Genomic DNA, 16,849 nt, shown 5'->3' with positions numbered 1-16,849 from the left:
TCCAGAGGGTATAAAAAATGAACAGGCTAATCTGAAAGAGAGCCAAACAGAAGTGCTAGAACTGAAAAACAAGTAAAATCACAATGAAAGAGTTAACTAGAAACTAAAACAAAGTGAACAGTGAGACAGCTATGATAAATTTACAGCAGCCTACACAAGTGATTAGGAAGGAAAGTGTGGAAAGAGAGGTTAAGAAACATAGAGGAGGAGAGAATGGAATAATCATCACCACCAGAAAGACTATATTCTCTAATTGTAATACAATGAAAGAAAAGTCAGAAAGAAACTAACATAAAACTGCCAAGCATTTGGAAATTTAAAACTCCATCTCTAAATAACTCACAATTCAAGAAATAATAAAGAAAAAAATTTAATCTTTTAACAGAAAAAAATTGGAAAACTACGAATGAAACAATAATGAAAAAACTGCATTTCTGGGATCCCTGGGTGGCGCAGCAGTTTGGCGCCTGCCTTTGGCCCAGGGCGCGATCCTGGAGACCCGGGATCGAATCCCACATCGGGCTCCCGGTGCATGGAGCCTGCTTCTCCCTCTGCCTATGTCTCTGCCTTTCTCTCTCTCTCTCTCTCTCTCTCTCTCTCTCTGTGTGACTATCATAAATAAATAAAAATTAAAAAAATATTAAAAAAAACCTGCATTTCAAAACTATAAAAAGCAGAAAAAAAAGCAATACTCAGAGGAAAAAAATGGAATACTCAGAATATTCCCATTAATATTTTTATTAGGAAAGAAGAATGCTGAAAATTAATGAGCTAAATGCCTAAATAAAAAGTTATTTGAACAAATAACCTCATCTTAAAAAAAATAGAAATATAAAAGCATAAATCAATGAAATGGAAAACAAACACAATAAAGAGAATGATAAAACCAAAAGTTGGTTCTTTGAAATCTGTAACAAAATACCTTTGATGAGGTTAAGAAAAAAAGATACAAGTTGATTATTAAAAATGAAAAGGAGAACCTAACTATAAATAAAACAAAGATTAAACAAATAGAATATTATGAAAACTATTCCACAAGTAGATCTGAAAACTTAAATGAAATAGGTAAATTCTTAAAACCCACTAAAACTAACCTAGGATACACTGATATAAACATATGACTGAACAAATAAGTAAACAGAAGAATTCCAAAAAATATATGGAGCTACTCCTCCTCTAGAAGGTGGAGCTTAATTTCTAGACTTAGTGGTTTAGGAACTCGTTACCAAAGAATTAAGTAGGGAAAGAGAGGAGTAATGACTTCACAGTGGAAAAACCTGGCACCACTATCTTAAGTCAGGAAGGTTAATTTACCATCATCAGTGATGCAGTGGATATCATATATTCCCTGAAATGATGTGATGAGAATGGTACTTCCTCTCTCTGTGGTATTCTTCTCATAACCTCAGTTTGATCATGACAAAAACATGGGACAAACCCAGATAGGGAGATATTCTATAGCACAGCTGGTCAGCACACCTCAAGAGTCAAGATTATAAAAACAAGGAAAAACTAAGAAAGTGTCAAAGGCTAGAGGAGACTGGAGAGACATGACCACCAAATACAATGTCACACTCTGAGCTGGACCCCAGACAGAAAGAGGGTATCAATGAAAAAACTACTCAAATCCAAATAAAGTCTAAAGTTTAATTAGGCAGTGTCACTGTCTTAGTTTTGACATATGTATCATATGTATGGAAGATGTTAAGAATAGGTTGGGGTAGTTGAAGGGCAAACCAGAACTCAATATTCTATTTTTGTAACTTTTCTATAAATCTAAAATTATTCAAAAAAGTTTTTATTGCTGCCTTAAAAAAAAGACTAACCCAGGAAGATATGGAAAGGCTAAGTTACTAAATCCCACTTGTCTCCAGGTGACTAAATCAAATAGTTTAAAATCTTCTCCCAAACCAAGAGTCAATTAGATTTGTTTAAAAGTACAACTTTTGAAGACTGAGTGATCAAATTAACTCCATATACAGATTTTCTTTTGTATCTTGATACAAGATTACTTGCTCTTGGGACACCTGGGTGGCTCAGTCGGTTAAGCATCCACCTTTGGCTCAGGTCATCATTCCTGGGATCCAGCCCTGCATCAGGCTCCCTGCTCAGTGGGGGCACTTCCTTTCCCTCTGCACCTCCCACCGCTCATGTGCTTGCTCTCTCTCAGTGCTCTCTTTCAGACTTTCTCAAATAAATAAAATCTTAAAAAAAAAAAAAGATTGCTTGTTCTTAAAAGTATATGGCAAAAAAAAAAGTGTATGGCATTATAGAAAATAAGAAAATAAAGACAAGCATATAAAAAAAACCCTCAATCATAACAATTAAAAAATAAATCTTCTCACAAGGTAGTTGAGTTTTATCAAAAAAGTTTGTCAGAAAAAGGAAATAATATTCCCCAACTCATCCTCTGAGGCCAGTATAACCTTAGTACTAAAACCAAACACTATTAGTAAAGGAAGTCAATCTTACTCTTGAACACAGGTGTGAAAGTCTAAATATAATACAGATAACCCTTACAATCAAAACTTCAACACAGAAAATGAATTTATACAGCACATTTTATTTAAGTTGGGGCTGATATCTTTTGTTATTCCAATTCACCTCAATACTTTATAAGATATATCAAATGGGGAAAAAATGCAATATCCTTCAATGTCCACATTGTCATTATCCTTTGTCCAAAAGTCAGGACCTAACTAGTTCTGTGGCTCCCAAACTACATTCCAAGTCGTCCTGAGGTGCCACAGGGAACTCATCAGGGGTGTCAAGGGATGTTTTCAATTTGGAAACAGCAATATACAACATCTGTCAGACATCACATGCATTCTTTCATGGTTTAAACATTAAATCACACTGTATTCCTTTTGATGACCTTTGTGAATCTGAGTTTATGGTAGTTACTGTGATAAAAAGCAATCACCATGTGAAAATCAACATGGAATAGGAAATGAGCATGGCAGTGCCCAATCTGATTTCAAGATTTGAGAAGTTTTGTGATACTTTCAGAAGCACACATCCCATTAGTAAGTACAGCTGACTCTTTAACAATATGGGTTTGACCTGTGCTGGATCACTTATATCGGATTTTTTTTTTTATAAATACAATACTGTATTTTCTTTTCCTTATAATTCTCTTAATAACATTTTCTTTTCTCCAGCTTATTGTAAAAAACAATACAAAATATGTGTTAATTGACTGTTTATATTATCCGTAAAGTTTCCAGTCAACAGTAGGCTACTGGTAGTGAAGTTTATGGGGAGTGAAAGGTTATACAGGATTTTTGATTGTGTGGAGGGTCAGTGCTCTTTATCCCTGCATTGTTCACAGTTCAACTGTAATTGTGGTTCTTTAAAAATAAAATGAAAATATAACTTTTTCTTTAAATTCATGTATATATTTTTTCAAACAGCGACTAAACTGTTAGGACACAAATATGACGTTGTTTGAACCTAACTGCTTAATAAATGTGGCTGTTAAGTATATCTTTGGTGTAAGGGCACCCTGAACTAGGGAAGTTTGGGAAAGAGCATCCTCTTACTATCCAAACTAAGAACAGAAAAAAATGGTATTACTGAAAGATACTTGTATTAGTAAACTGAATGCACTGATGAGCAAAAGATTTATCCGCATGAATTTATGTCAAGAATACAAGTGTGATTTAACATTATAAAGATATAAATATTACTCACAAAATTAACAGATCAAAGGAGAAAACTCAAATGATCATTTCCATAGTTACTGGTAAAACATTTGATGAAATTCAACATTCCTGATAACATTTTTAGAAAAATCTTAAAGAGAATATCCCTACTTTATAAAGGGTATCCAGAGAACACAGAAAATACTGTAGATAACTGTGAAATATCTGAAGCATTAACTCTGAAATTAGAGACAAAAGAGGGGAAGTCATTGAGCACCACCTCTATTCTACACCTATACTGGTATGCCTGGCACAGTATACAGGAGGAGGGAAAGATGAAAGAATTGGTATGGGAGATACAAAACTTGGCCAAATGATGAGAAAAGAGAAACTAGATGATCACACATGGCAGATTTCTGTGGGCCAAGCATAAAAGAGGCATACATTACTTCCAGTCACATTCTACAGACTAGAACTCATTTAAATGGACACTCTGGGGCAGTCCGGGTGGCTCAGCAGTTTAGCGCCTGCCTTCGGCCCAGGGCTTGAATCCTGGAGACCCGGGATCGAGTTCCATGTCAGGCTCCCTGCATGGAGCCTGCTTCTCCCTCTGCCTGTGTCTCTGCCTCTCTCTCTCTGTCTCTCTCATGAATAAATAAAATCTTTTAAAAAAATAAATAAAAATAAATGGACACTCTTAATGCAAAAAAAGGTAGAAAATATAACCTATTCTAGATCCAGGAAGAACATCAAATGTTTAGTGTACATCTAATAATCAAATAAAATTGGAAAATAATTTAGCATTTTCTGAAATTGAAAATGCACATACCATATGGCCCAGAAACTCTATTCCTAAGTAGAGTTGCTTTTACACATGTATACCACAAAATATGTGTAAGAATACTTATCATGGTATTGTTCATAATAGAAAAAAAGTGTCAATCAACAATAAAACAGTATCATCACATATTCACAATTAGCCATGAAAATAAATGTACAGAGCAATGTAAATGAATCTTAGAAACTTAAAAGACCTTAAGATTAAACATACAATATACCATTTTTTAAAAAGTTCAAAAATAAATAAATCAATAGATTATTCTGTTTAGGCACATATATATATATATATGCAGTAAGAAAAATTAAAAATTAAAAGAGGGGCACCTGGGTGGCTCAGTGGGTTCAGCACTGTTGAGCTCAGTGAGGTTGAGCCCTGCCTCAAGCTACACACTCAGCAGGGAGTCAGCTTGAAGATTCCCTTCCACTGCCCCTATCCCACTCATGCACATGCTCACATGGTCACTCTCTCAAATAAATAAAATCTTTTTCAAAATTTATATAGTAACAGTCACAAAATTCAAAATAGTGTTTACATTGTGGAGACACAGGAAGAGGGATGAGCTGAGACAGACTTACAAAGGGAGTTTCCATTGTATTGGTAAAATTCCATCTCTTAGGCTGGGTATACATACTACTGCTTGGTTCATATTAACATACTTTTTAATGGAGGATGGTAATTTTTATTAAATGGATTAAGGAGATTATAGAATAGTATTTTATGGAGAATAATAATATAAGCATTTCAAATAGCCCTACTTATGTTCTTTTTTATTTTTTTAAAGATCTTATTTATTTATTCATGAAAGAGACAGAAAAAAAGGCAGAGAAGCAGGCTCCCTGTGGGAAGTCCAATGTGGGACCCTATCCCAGGACCCCAGGATCACTCCCTGAGCTGAATGCAAATGCTCAACCTGAGCCACACAAGTGCCCCCCCCCACTATATGTTCCTATTTATTAATTAAAATATATTGTCTTGATTACCTAGAAAACTACTCCTGAAGAAAATACTATTATACAAATATTTAAAAGAATTTAGTATTTATTAAAAACGAATTTATCAGTTGACCATCCAACTACTTGTTCCTATTCTTCCCCAATCACATGACCATTTAGGAAATTACATTTCCAAATGGAAATTACATTTGACCACTTAGGAAATACTTAATATACTTAATATACTTAATAATAATTGTACTTAATAATTGTACTTAATAACAACTGAAAGCTCCACTGAAGTCTGGGTGCTCTTCCTTAATTTTAGATATAGTGAGTATTTTTTGAAACTACAGAAGTATTAACAAGGAACGATTAAGGTGGAGGGGGAGACAATAATTCTTTTTTTTTATAAATTTATTTTTTATTGGTGTTTAATTTGTCAACATATAGAATAACACCCAGTGCTCATCCCGTCAAGTGCCCACCTCAGCGCCCGTCACCCAGTCACCCCCACCCCCCGCCCACCTCCCCTTTCACCACCCCTAGAGTTCATTTCCCAGAGTTAGGGGTCTTTCAGGAGACAATAATTCTAACCAAGTTTAAAGTACATGCAAAGAAAAGAATACTTATACTCTCATCTCTTGGGTAAAGGTGGGAAGAAGGTGGGGTTTTTTTCCAAAGACCAATCTCCAGAGGGATCCCAATTAATAGAATTATCAGGGAAAGGAGTCAGGTCAAGATGTTCAGAAGCTCTTAAATCTTTTTTTTCCCCAGACTGTTAAAAATGTAGCTTCACTGATTATAAATGTATGGTATTATTTTTAAAATAATATTGAAGCTATAGAATTATGGAAAATTATCCATGTAAACTGCATGAATACTTTAAATATTCCACTCTCCAGTAACTTTAAGTGACAGGTCTCAACAATACCAGCTATTTTTTATTGCAAGATGATAATATTTATTGAAATCTTGAAGAAATCGACTACCTCTAAAGAAAATCAGTTGACCTGATGAAAACTGAGGCAAAGAACAGTAACCGAAGTACAGAAATTAAATGTAGTTTTATTTCAGTAATTCAAGTTCTGTGCATTTCATAAAAACTACTATAAATGCAATCCAGGGCAGCCTGGGTAGCTCAGCGGTTTAGCGCCGCCTTCAGCCCAGGGCATGATCCTGGAGACCCAGGACTGAGTCCCACGTCGGGCTCTCTGCATGGAGCCTGCCTCTCCCTCTGCCTGTGTCTCTACCTCTCTGTCTCTCTGTTTCTCGTGAATAAATAAATAATAACATATCTCGTGAATAAATAAATAAATAAAACATAAATAAATAAATAAATAAATAAATAAATAAATAAATAAAATCTAAATGAATGAATGAATGCATGCAATCCAAAGAAGAGATTTACCATGAGAGTAAAACAGTAAGAGGCAGTAAGGTTTGGAAAACAGAAATCAGAATGGAGCCTAAGAAGCATGCAGAGGAAGAAATACTATCACTGAAAAAAAGCTCCTATCTGGAAAGAAGGCAAGAGGAGGTAGGCCAGGGATCCCTGGGTGGCGCAGCGGTTTGGCGCCTGCCTTTGGCCCAGGGCGCGATCCTGGAGACCCGGGATCGAATCCCACGTCGGGCTCCCGGTGCATGGAGCCTGCTTCTCTCCCTGCCTATGTCTCTGCCTCTGTCTCTTTCTCTCTCTGTGTGACTATCATAAATAAATAAAAATTAAAAAAAAAAAAAAGAAGTCATTTCCTTCTAAAAAAAAAAAAAAAAAAAAGAGGAGGTAGGCCAAAGCACAATGACAATGGTAGGAAAAAAAGCTCCTATCTGGAAAGAAGGCAAGAGGAGGTAGGCCAAAGCACAATGACAATGGTAGGAATATGTGGCTCTGGACCAAGGAACATCCTCACCTATGGTCAAAGCAAAGTAATGAAAACAAAAGCATATACACTGCATGATAACAAAATAAAGAACAGATGGGAAATAACAGATAATTTCAGTGTTACTTTCAAGAAGTAACCGATACTTTCACAGGTTTTTTTTTTTTTTTTAATTTGTTTTGTTTTGTTTTTGAGACTGCCAGACTAAAGAAGAGAAGGGGAATGAGTGAAAAAAGGGAAATACAACTAACTGAAGCTACAATCGGGTCAATGTAAACAGGACTCAGGCGGAGGAAGATAGAAATGACTAATCATACACAATAAGCAGGTAAAAGAGCTATGTATAAATTCTAAGATAATCCAAATTAACAAAGCTTTCTTTTAAAACACGTAATACATGTTTGGTCATAGAGCCTCCAACTTTCAGGGCTTTCCCTTGCCCCATTAGTTCCACTATGTAAGAGATTCCAAATCCTATTTATGAGAGCTTAAGTTGACATCCTTCACAAATTCTTCCCAAAATACAGTTGTAAATACCCTGTCACTTTGAACTTCTACAGTTTTTCTTTGTGTTTGTCACAATAGATAAAACTGAAACTTAAAAGTCTATCAACTACACAGTTGATAGAAATGATTTACCCGTAGTTGGATATCTTCAAATATTAAGTTTTATACTATAAATTTTATAACCAAAGTATGCTGGCCATATCAAGTTAGATAAAATTCCGTAAGGGGTGCTTGAGTGGCACAGTAGATTAAGTGTATGACTCTTGGATTCAGGAGGCCACACAAGCTCCGGGCTCCAGGCCCTGGGCTGGCCGCTTGGCACAGAGTCTGCTTGAGATGCTCTCTCCCTCTTCCCCTTCCCATTGTGTTTTCATGCATACTCTCTCTCACAAATAAATACATACATACATACATACGTACGTACATACATACATATTTTTTTAATTCCTTAAAAGAGGGTATTCTATTTTATGCCTCGGTAAAACACTGGGAATAACAGAATACAAGAATATAAACTTTACCTCATGGAATATCTTCTGAGTCATGTGTGTACATCATTCATCATATTCTATCTGCCCACTTTCTATATTTCCACATCACTATTGAAATTAACAACATCATTTTTATAGCTCCAGACCCCCAGTTTAGGCATATCCTCTCTCACCTTTGTCTACAACATGAAATCACAAAGTTCTACTGCAACCTCTAAGAGACTTGGATTTTCTTTCTATTTATAAATCTTTGTACAGGTTCTCATCTCCTGTGGTTGGGGGCTTAGAAATCACTCTAGCCCATTATACATACCAAACAGTATCTTCAAGAAATGTTTTTATTTAATCACATCTCTCCTAATTAACTCTCAAAAGTTTGCTGTCATTTTCATTGTCTAGCTTAACAGATGTAAAATGTATACTACTCAAGGCCCTCCTTCAGTATTCCCTGCCTTTTCCTACCCAAGCCTCTCAAAAAACTTTTGGTATTCTACTTATTGGGATCATCCCCCAACTTCATATATGTATACACAGCATGCACACACTCTTCAAAATTTGATCAAAATGCATATTCTTTTAAAATATTTTTCTTAATTTACCCCATTCTGATCGCTGTTCCCTGAAAATGTCCTAATTTGTATAGCATGTAATACCTGTTCATTATGTTTTAATTTTTTTCCTATGTTGCACTTAAATAAGATTCAAATATATAAATATAGTCCTGGCCATAGCCATCCATGCATGCTTCTTTATTTAACTTAATATTCCTTATACTAATTTCAATTTTTCCATAGTTAATTTCTTTATGGAAATGCTGAGGAATCCTTTTTTCCCACTGAAATTAATCACTTACTTGGTACCTGTGATGGTTAATTTTACATGTCAACTTGGCTAAGCCACAGTACCCAGATACATGGTCAAAACCAATCTAGATGCTGCTATGCAGGTTTTTTAGAGGAATTAACTTTTTTTTACTATGTGACAAGCCGGTTTTTATTATACTTTCACTCATTAAAAAAACGACAACTTTTTTCTTATGGAAACTTTTATACATAGAAGTAAAATAATACAATGAATCCCTATATACCCATTATCCAGCCTTAGCAATTATAAATGTTCTGATCTTGTTTCACCTACTTTATTCTTTTTTTAAGATTTTATTTATTCGTTCATAAGAGACACACAGAGAGAGAGGCAGAGACACAGGCAGAGGGAAAACCAGGCTCCCTGTGGGGAGCCCAATGAGGGACTCTATCCCAGGACCCCAGGATCACACCCTGAGCCAAAGGCAGATGCTCAACTGCTGAGTCACCCAAGCGCTCCCTGTTTCACCTATTTTAGGCATAAGGATAAAGATGAAGTATTTTAAAGCAATCCCAGTTATTCTATTTGTTTGACCCATAAAGACTTCAGTCCATATGGAGAGAACAATTTTAAAAATGGAACAATCCCAACTACCTTAACCAATAAAATTACAATTTCTTCCTATCATCTAATACTCCATTTTAAATTTTTTGTTTGTCTAACAAAGTCCATCTTTTTATAACTGGTTTAATCTAATCAGGATCCAAATGAAGTGCACAGCATTGAGGTATATGTCTCTTAAACTTCTTTCACTCTTTGCAATTGTTCTTCCTTTTTTTCTAATAGACATTCTGACTCCAGATTTGACACACTAACATTTAAATGGGTAGATTTTGAGTAAAGTAGATTATCCTCCATAATGTAGGTATGCCTCATCCAATCAGTTGAAGGCCTTAAGGAAAAAAAGACTGCAGTCCCCCAAGGAAGAGGAATTCTGCCTGTAGACCATCTTCAGACTTGAGCTGCAACATCAATAATTTCCTGGGTGTACAGCCTGCCAGCCCACTCAGCAGATTTCAGATTTCCCAGCCCCCACAATTATGTACACGAACTAAAATCTATCAATCAGTCAATCTCTCTGGAGACATATAGGTTCTGGGAAACCATTATACAGTACGCCAGAGTTTAAAGTCTTGTTTGGTGAGTATAAAGGACCCAAAGATAGGTTCCTCATGCCCTCAATCAATTCATTTATTTAAGAAATATATGAGCACCCTTGTGTGCTACATTCTGAAGATTCAAAGTTGATCTAGGTCCCTCTCCTCAAGGACTTGGAAATAGGGGAAGTTTAGTTGAGGAAAGAAACAATAAAATAAACATACAATAAATGATGATGCAATAAATACAAGGTTATGAGCTCAGGATACTAATCATGGGAGCACAGGAAGGGGTAGGGGCAGAACAAAACTGAGGTTCCTGCATCAATTGAATTTTACTGCCTATATCTAAAATATTTAATCATATATTCACCCTTGAAAATCAATTACACACTTTATATGTTTAAATAAAAATAAATATATTTTAAAGGACATAGAATGTGAAAATGAACACAATAGAAATTCTATTTTTAGTATTCCTTTGGAGTGATTTTTTTTTTTAATGAGCTGAACTGGCTAAGGAATCTTAAAATAGGACTCAGAATGTTGAAGAATCTTGTTCCAGTTTTAAAATTCAAACTAACTGGGATTTGAAAGATATGCACAAAATCTCACAGTTCATAAATCTCTAGCATACCATGTAAAATGAATATTGTAAAATGGGATTAGTCTTTAATTCTTTGAAATGTAATAAGACATTAAATCATAAAACTCTTATTTTGAAAGCATCTTAAGTATATATGGAAAGTGATTACAATTTAAGTTCATTTAAGAATACTTCAAATTAATTTACTCTAGCTTTAACACTTGTAACTAGGCTACCTTAAATTACCAAATAAAAATTCAGAATCTATGTTCAGAATGAGAAATCTGACCACAAATTTAAACATTAAAAAATCATTAACTTAAGAACAATAGTTAAATCTCAATCGGACAGTTAAGAGTGATAATAAAAATCTTTTTTTAGCTTTGGTCCTTATTTATATAGGGAAATTTCATTAATTCCCAGTAGTCTGAGATTCTGTAATATTCCATAACTCTGTCAACTGGTATACTAAGAACTATCATACAAAAACTGCTATCAGTATTATTATACATTTTCTTCTCTGGATTAGTGACTAGAAAAACATTTTCCAAGGTGCCTGGGTGACAAGTTAAGAGTCCAACTCTTGGTTTACAGCTCAGGCCGTGATCTCAGGGTCCTGGGATTCAGCCCCACACAGGGCTCTGTGGTAAGTGTAGACTCTGCTTGAGATTCTCTCTCCTTCTGCCCCTCCCCCTAGTGCTCTCTCTAAAATAAATTTTTTTTCTAAGATTTACTCATTTATTTATTCAAAACAGACACTGAAATAGAGAGGCAGAGACATAGACAGAGGGAAAAGCAGGCTCCCTGCAGGGAGCCTGATGCAGGACTTGATCCCAGGAACCCGGGATCATGACCTGAGCTGAAGGTAGAAGCTCAACTGCTGAGCCACCGAGGTGCCCTAAAATAAATCTTTAAAGAAGAAACAAATGGCATGACTGGGTGGCTCAGTGGTTGAGCATCTGCCTTTGGCTCATGGGATCCAGGATTGAGTCCCGTATCAGGCTCCCTGCGGAAAGCCTGCTTCTCCCTCTGCCTATGTCTCTGCCTCTCTCTGTGTCTCTCATGAATAAATAAATCTTTAAAAATTAATTAATTTAAAAAAAACAATGAAGAACATTTTCCAACATTAAACTGCTGATATTACTAGATTAACACAATCTCTTAATTTTCCACAATTATACTTTATCAACTAATGAAACCTACATCCCCATAGTAGGCACACAATAAATATTTGCTAATCGAATGAATGAAATGTCTCTAAACTCTTCTTCAACACTGACACTGCCAGAAGAATAATTTTTTGTGAAGATTAAGAGATGTTCCCTTGGGACTACAGGGAACTCCATATATCCTCCTCCCTCCAAGAAACTACATAAACTAGCATCAGATTAGTACTTTAGGTACCCACTGGGGCAAATTATTCAAGATTTCTATTGTGCCCACAAAAGCTTTGTATTCAAATACAAATACTTTGCTATCAAGTTGAAAGCTCAACAATCTCTGTGTTGAGACTGGAAGGCTAAAAACGCCCTAAGAAATCAATGGGGGGGGGGGGGAGGAAATCAATCAGGATACCACAAGAGCCCTGCTGGGTTCTTGGATAATCCTTGGGTAAGCAGTCATTAACTTCTGGGGTCTTCAATTTACTCACCTATAAAAAAATGGAGGTTGGTCACTCCAGGATTCTATGATTAAGTGATTCTAGAAAACAAAGCAAATTTACCTTCAATACTCCTTTGGAAGGTACAATGCTTTAGAAGCCCTATAAAAGTGGTTTTTAACCTTGTTTAGCTGATGGACAGCTTTGAGACTCTAATAAATGCTACAGACACTTCATCTTAAAAGAATTCCCACATGGAAAAAAATTTTAATATAATATCAGGAGAGTTTAATAACCCTCTAAAGTGGTCTAGGGAACTCATGTTAGAAACTTATATTCCATAAATGTAAATAAAATTCAATAACTGGAGATATATTAATAAGTTTGAAAACAAAGCAGCACTTTGCATCTGATTCTTTTTAACAAATTAAATTTCAAATAACTGTAAAGAGGAATCAGTTATTCTTATAATTATCAAAGAGAAACATGGTTTTAAAGAACTCGAACTACTAGCTTAGAACATTAGTCTATGTTAGTAAATCAGTTCCAGATAAGTGATATCCCCAAACTATGATGATTATATGTCAATCTCAATTATCATGAAGCACGTATAATTTATTAAAACATTTAGTTAGGATTCCAAACTTAAACTTATATTTGATCATGTATATAATCCATTTGGAGATAGGCCTTCAACAAAAATATAAAACTCCATATACAATACTGACCTACTAAAATGGCTTCAATTTCTTTTTTTTTTTTTAAAGGAAAGCTTTTTTTTTTTTTAATTTTTATTTATTTATGATAGTCACACAGAGAGAGAGAGAGAGAGGCAGAGACACAGGCAGAGGGAGAAGCAGGCTCCATGCACCGGGAGCCCGACATGGGATTCGATCCCGGGTCTCCAGGATCGCGCCCTGGGCCAAAGACCGGCGCTAAACCACTGCGCCACCCAGGGATCCCTAAAATGGCTTCAATTTCTGAAAGATTACATAGCAATCATGCACTTTAAAAGTTGAACATAACTAATTTATAATTAAGATTGGTTAAGTTTGTTGAGCTACGTGAATTTACTCATTATATTACAAAAGAAAGAAAAGTTAAGGAAAAAATTTAGAACACTTCTTCAATGTAAAAGGAAAAAAAGTAGAGGGGCCTCACATATATAGGAAGAGAAGGAGCAATTATACAACTCTGTAGAGATTAATTAAATATAAGCAAATAACACTGGTGTTAAGGTTTTATAGATCATATTCAGAATAAGCCAAACGGATGCTAATATCTCCTCTTTTAGTACGGTTTCCAATGTAGATCTTTTTGCAAGTTTCTCTTAGGATTTCTCTTGTCTAAAATGGGTCCCCAGGGAACCGGCAAGAAGACATTCTACGATTATTTTCTGATGCAATAAAAGGAGAGGCCTTTTAAGGAAAATAATGACTCTGCCCCAATTGTAATGGCAATATTCCTATCAGGAATATGAAAGTAAGATGGCTATAATTTCTGATGTATTTCTTTTGCCTTCTTAGTTATAGCTTATCTTCTTAAGGAATTTTTTCAAAAAGTTATGAAATCATAAATCTCAAATTATAGTTTGTTCAGTTCACAAGTGAAAAATATTTAAACACATTTATGTAACCTACTTAGAACAACACAGATTCTGGATTCTTCAATGTTCCACTTAAAATTAAATTACTCAGGGACTGTGAGTATCCACTGTGAAGAGGGGCTGTGTCTATTTGAATAATTGCATTTACCAGGAAATGAAGCAAATATCTAGAACTTGGTCTATAATCATCCTTGCAAACTTAATCTGTATTCTAGATTCTTACTTCTATCAAAGAATGGTATATTTACTAAAAATTACAAAGATATCAGTAGCAGAATTAACTAAGAATCTGGAATTAATGTTTCTCTCCTCTTCAGCTTTAGTTTTCTGAATCCTATGTAAAGATACACTGGACAAGGCCTTACAGAGCAGAGTTCATGTGTGAATGCATGACAGCAAGAAATCAGTCAAAACACCAGGGTTTTACTCCCCAAATTTGCCACTAATCTGCATTTGTGACATTTGGTATATACGACAACTTCTCTGAAACTCCATTTCAGCCATGTGTAATATAAGGATGTTGGAGTAGATGATCTCCAAGGTCATTTCCAATTAAAATACTGATGCAAATCTACATTTATGTGAGTATACAAGTAATAAAATTAGGTAAGTCCATATAAGACTGTGGTCACAACTGTGTAGGAATAAATGACAAAGAAACATGCCAAAAAAAAAATCCCCAGTCTACAATGTTTACACTTAAGGTTTTCTTTCCAGTTTGGTTTGAGGCTCATGATTAAAAAGGGCTCAGAAAACCATGTTCATCCAGAACCCCTCTTTTCACATTGTTACTATTCTAATGTCCACAAGGAGTATAACCTAAGACTGTGTTTTCCTCCCATTAACCATTCTCACATCTGGTCCAAGATGAACTGATCCAGTCCATCTAGAGCAGGGTTGGTAAACCCTTCTATAAAGAGCCAGACAGTAAATATTTTAATTTTAGGTTTTGTAGGCTATATGGTCTCTGTAGCAACTACACAACTCTGCCTTCATAGTTCAAATGCAATCACTATATACAAACTAATGAGTATGGTGGCTGTGTTCTAAGAAAACTTTATTTACATAAAAGGCCTATTGGCTTTAGTTTGCCAACATCTGGTCTAGATCACACCAAGAAACCAGATGGTATAAACCAGCTGTAAGCTAAGGTGGCAGTTTCAGAATAGAAAATCACTACAAAGAAAACAATGAGTCATTTTAAAATTTAAAAGAATCCTTTCAGCCTAAGAGAGCATGATAGAGTAGAAAGTACATATGCAGGTATTCACAATAAATACTAGGTGTTTAATATATATAGATTTCCTTTCCCTTCTCAATAGCGTCATTCCTCAAGACAGTATTTGCTGCCTAGCCTTCCTCCTAGAAATCACTTACTCTGGCCCTCTGACAAAAGCTGGCCCTTGATTTTTCTTGATCCTGGCAAACACATTCCTGGTACCACTGAATCTAGGTTTTATATTTTTATTTTTTAAAGATTGTATTTATTTATTCATGAGAGACAGAGAGAGAGAGAGGCAGAGACACAGGCAGAGGGAGAAGCAGGCTCCAGGAAGGGAGCCTGACATGGGACTCGATCCCGGGTCTCCAGGATCAGGCCCTGGGCTGAAGGCTGCAGAGGTAAACCGCTGAGCCACCCGGGCTGCCCCTGAATCTAGGGTTTAGTGTTCCCTCATTTCCTTTTTACCCCATTAATCTAAACCTGCAACTTCACAACCTTTTCCATCTGAGCCTAAATCCCAGTATTACTATCACTCACTTTTGGTCCAGGGAAGGTGATAACGAAAAAAAAAGAAAGAAGAGGTTAGAGAGAGGGTAAGTTCTGGAGGAAGACAGGGGAGTGGTAGTATTACCTCTCTTTCCTGACTTTAAAAAGGAGCCAGGTGCTAACTTACTGTTAATTTAAATGAAAATGTTGTCTACTCTAGTGAGAACAAAGAACATTTCACTTTATGCAAAGTGCTCTCTAATGAAAGAACTTAGTTCTAACAGAAGGGAAAAAAACCACAGTAAGCTTTATTCTTATGCTTTTATCTAGATCATTCTGCCTCCAGCTGTGAAACTGTCTGAGGTTTTTAAAGCTCTAAGGAGCCTCTACTAGTAACCATGGTTACTGCTTCAAAACAGTACAAAAAAAAGTAGGAGGGGACAGCAATTTGAAGAGAAAAACAGTTTTCTTGATTTTCATCAAATGAAGCTATAATAACAAGAGATAGATAGGCTGATGGCTGAGCAAAGGCCTCTAAGACTATCACTTCTCCACAGAGCTTCGGAGGTACTTGATCCCTTACCCTTACAGGTCTAGAACTTTAATGGGTCATTTTACCTTATCCAAGAGTGATTCCCCCAAAAGCTAATTTCATCATTTACAATGAACAATATCCTATAAACTCAACTGATAGTCTTGCCAGGAATCAGTGAATTTGCTTTCCAGCAGAAGCTTACGTGGAAAAAAACAGAGAACAAGGTTGCTTGTCCTTCTGTATATGCATCTGAGCCTAAGAAGCTACCTAGGGTTTTCATATAAAGCTGCCCAAATCATGCTTCTCAATCTTCGTTAGTCAAAAGGTTTACATCAAATGTTCCTTTTTTCAAATCCCTTAGCAACTTTCTCAGTTATTTAAGAATTCATTCATGTACAGTGCCTGCCATATTTCAAGCACTCTAAAAGACACTGGGTACATCACAATAAAGAAAATAAACACAACTCCTGCCTTTATGGGGGTTACAGTCTAATAGAGGAGAAACATATACACAATGACAAATTGTGTTAATGTGCTATGAAGGGAAAAAAAACAAAT

General features: G+C 35.6%; 1 protein-coding gene across 9 annotated transcripts in view; it reads right to left on the bottom strand.

Moving 5' to 3' along the window:
* NCOA1 (nuclear receptor coactivator 1) overlaps positions 1-16,849 on the bottom strand; it is a 245,257-nt gene that overhangs the window by 135,340 nt on the left and 93,068 nt on the right. The window contains exon 2 of one of the 9 annotated variants that reach the window (XM_055327203.1): positions 12,494-12,543. The exons of the other annotated variants lie outside the window; for them this stretch is intronic. The gene's annotated coding sequence lies outside the window, so the exon portion shown is untranslated. The remainder of the gene's footprint in view (positions 1-12,493; positions 12,544-16,849) is intronic. 9 annotated transcript variants of the gene reach the window in all.

The sequence above is a fragment of the Nyctereutes procyonoides genome, unplaced genomic scaffold (assembly GCF_905146905.1).
Source record: "Nyctereutes procyonoides isolate TBG_1078 unplaced genomic scaffold, NYPRO_anot_genome, whole genome shotgun sequence".
Lineage (NCBI taxonomy): Eukaryota > Metazoa > Chordata > Mammalia > Carnivora > Canidae > Nyctereutes > Nyctereutes procyonoides.
Note: the sequence above shows the minus strand (reverse complement) of the source record. Positions and strands in the feature narration are given on the sequence as shown.